The following is a 3712-nucleotide window of genomic DNA, read 5'->3' as shown; positions in this document are numbered from 1 at the left end:
GGGCTGGATGAACAGTAGCCGGTGGAGTAGCGCGCGGTGGAGGCTGGATGAACAGGACCCCGTGGAGGCTGTATGAACAGGAGCCCTTGGAGGCTGGAGGAGGTCGATGGTGGAGATGAGCAGTATCCCGTGGAGTCCCGTTTTGCGGTACGCCACACCTCTCCCGATGAACAGGACCCCCGTTTCGACCGTAGCGCTCCAACACAAGTCTGTTTCGTCCGTTTTGCGGTATGCCACACCCCTCCCGATCAACAGGACCCCCATTTCGACCGTAGGAGGTCCGTTTCCTCCATTTTGCGGTACGCCAGACCCCTCCAGATGAACAGGATCCCGTTTTGAACGTGGCCGGTCGAACACAAGGCCGTTTCCTCCGTTCTGCGGTACACCAGGCCTCGTTTCCATCGCCTGTTCCGTCCAAGCCCTCCCGATGAACACGACACATTCCCTTGCCTCCCCATGAACACGATGCATTCCGTTGCCTCCCATGAACATGACGCATTCCATTGCCTCCCCATGAACACGACGACGACGCTGTTTCTCCGTTCCGACCCAGCCATGTACACAAGCCCTGGCCGTACGTATGCGTGAGTAGGCGTTCAAGACCCTGACCGTATGTACACATACGTGGCCGTATTTTCTTTCTTGCACCCTGGCCGCTGTACGTACGTGTAAATGCTACGTGCGCGCCTCTACTACGACATGTGCGCGCCTGTACTACGACACATGCGCGCCTCTACATCGACCAGTATGTACGTACACATTCGCGACCAGAATGACAATGCTACGGACGCTTCGACCAGGTGGGTCCCGACTGTCAGGCACTTCCTTGCCTGCAAAAATGTACCTGGTGGGCCCCAGCAGTCAGGGGGCGAATCATTTTTTTGCCCGGACGAACTTCCTTGCCTGCGAAGATGTAGCTGGTGGGTCCCAGCAGTCAGGGGGAAACATTTTTTCGCAAAATACGGTGGCCCGTCCGGTGGGTCCTGCTATCAGGTGGAGGAATAATTATTTTGCACGTAATAAGGAGGCACTTCCTTGCTGTGGCCGTGGACCCAGCTGTCAGCCTTTCCACGTACAGTCCATGTCTGATGGAAGCCATTCCTTGACCACGTTGACCACACAGCGCCGAGAGCACCAGGGCGGTGGACAACGGCGACGCCTAGGAAGGGGACAACGCGGAGCCCGGGAAGACGCGGCGGTGGATGCCCACACGTAGAGGAGTACGAGGGTTCACTGGTTCGCTGCGGTGTGAGGCTGTCGTCGCTGCAGAATAACAGGGGGTGTGGGTGAGTAGAGGGATGGCCTGGCCAGCGGTGGGAGTAGTAGGGGGTGGTGAGGCCTCCGCTGCATCGCAGCCGGCCACGGGAGGCAGGAGCACGAGGCACGACCGGCGCTGGTTTGGGCGGCGGGAGCAAGAAGACCAGAGGTTGAAGAAGCACTACGGCCGTTGGATGGACATCGTACGGTCACTGGAGCTAGAATCGTGCATATTGACTAAGTTGACAAAGCCCTCCGTCCCCGTCAACTTAGTAGGCCCACAAGTCAGCCTGCCACTATATTGGGTCCCAGCTAACAGGGGGAGTATTCATTTGTTTTGTGCGTAATAAGGAGGCACTTCCTTGAGTGCAAAGATATAGCTGGTGGGTCCGAGCTATCAGCGGCGGTAACGTTTTTTTCGCGAAATACAAAGGCCCTTTCGGTGGGTCCCTAATGTCAGGTGGAGGAATCATTATTTTGCGCGTAGTAAGGAGGCATTTCCTTGCGTGCGGCCGTGGACCCAGCTGTCAGCCTCTCCACGTAAAGTCCACTTCAGATGCATGTCGGTCGTTGACCATGTTGACCAGGCCGTGCCGAGAGCACCAGGGTGGTGGACGACAGCGAGGCCTAGGAAGGCAACGACACGAAGGCAGGGAAGACTCGGCAGTTGTTTCCCACGCCGAGGGGAGTACGACTGTACGAGGGTTTACTGGTTCGTCTGCCGTCGCCGGAGAATAACAGCAGGTGTGGTGAGTAGAGGGATGGCTAGGCCAGCGATGGGAGTACGGTGGGGCGGTGAGGCCTGCGTGGCAGCAAAGCCGGCCGCGGGGAGGAGGGAGCAGGCAGTCCCACCGGCGCCTGTTTGAGCGGCTGGAGCAGGAAGAGCAGAGATTGAAGAAGCACGACGGCCCTTGGATGGCCATCCAACAGTCACTACTTATGTGTCAACCTTTTTTTTAGGAAAGCCTCAAATTTGTGGAAAACATCATATAGCCCATTTTCTAATTCTTAAGGTTTTTTTGGAGCCCATATTCTTTTTGTTAGCATTACAGCCCATATTGTGGCCACGGTTAAAAAATTATACGAAATTTTGCATATTTTGGTGCGGTCCGAACTATTTTTAATCCCGAAATTTCGACTCACATTCAAATTGATATTAAAAATAAATGTATATCAATATAAAATCCAACAAATTCTCCATGCATAAAACTTAATATAATTTAAAATATCGAAATGAAAAAAATGATACTCGAAACTAATTGCCGGTTTGATGTGTTTTAAAAATGTACATCCCATTTCTCATTACTGATGGGCCATTTTCTCGGCCAGCCGAATGAAAGCTCTCCTCATCTTGAAAGATTTGCAGCCCAACAGGCCTGACAAAGCGACTTACTTGGCAAATCACAAAAAAACTGGGCTGTGGCCGTGGACCCAGCTGTCAGTCCATTTGTTTTTTAGTCCATTTGATTTGCATTTTTCTCGAAAGCCGTGGACTTGATGGGCTGGGTGAAAATATCATGTTGGGCTAGACGAAGAAATGTTATAAAAACATAAACACATGATTGCACGTCAGTAAAATCTTTGCAAGCTTATGTACGCAATCACTAGGAGTTAACTTGCCAAGTTATATATAAACAATTATTATTATTATTTTGTAAGAACTTTCAACTTACGAAATAAAATATCGTTTTAATTTGATGAGTTAATAGTACGTGGGGTATTATTATTTTTTAGGCTAGACGTGGGCCAGTTGAGTTGGTTCTAGGGGAAAGTACTGGGAGAAAACTCAGTTTACATCGAAAAAGAAAGTGGGAGAAAATTCAGAGACCTGCTGGGTCCACCTGAGAAGGGGAATATGTTGGGAGGAAGGTCCATCTGAACTAGTTTTTTTACGGACAAGTGAACTAGTTTACATACATAAGCAAATTGCCACTAAAAAAGCAATCAGGTTAATGGGTTCTTAAAAGAAATATTTTGGACAAAACAGATAATTATGACACATAGGCTAATGCATGAAACACTCACATGATAAAGGTGCTTATAAACAGATAAAGTACAACGTCTAGACCTTCCTGGCATGCTTGATCATGATGTTGCGGCTGTCCGTGTACTCGTCGGTTACGGGAAGCAGACACGCCCTCATGTCCAAGATCTGCATGTACATGTCGTAGCATGCGTATGTGCCCTCGGCCGCATAGGTTATGTAGGCTAGATTCAGAGATACCTCCCACGTGTTCGGGTCGTCTTCTTTCATGTTGGCGTATCAGGGGTCGATGATGGTCTCAGCGAGGTCAACCACGGAGTCCTTCTCCTGCCCGTTGCTGATGATCTTGTATTGCTTCTGGATGTCGACAAGCTTGTTTCACGAGATGGCCGAATCGTCGCGTTCTTCCTTCTTTCCACCGTAGCAAAGGTGCAGTCGGCGCTACCGATGAAACGGGCGAATGCTCCAGAA

Source organism: Triticum urartu, chromosome 5A, assembly GCF_056163025.1.
Source record: "Triticum urartu cultivar PI428250 chromosome 5A, HENAU_Tu73, whole genome shotgun sequence".
NCBI classification, from domain to species: domain Eukaryota; kingdom Viridiplantae; phylum Streptophyta; class Magnoliopsida; order Poales; family Poaceae; genus Triticum; species Triticum urartu.
Note: the sequence above shows the minus strand (reverse complement) of the source record.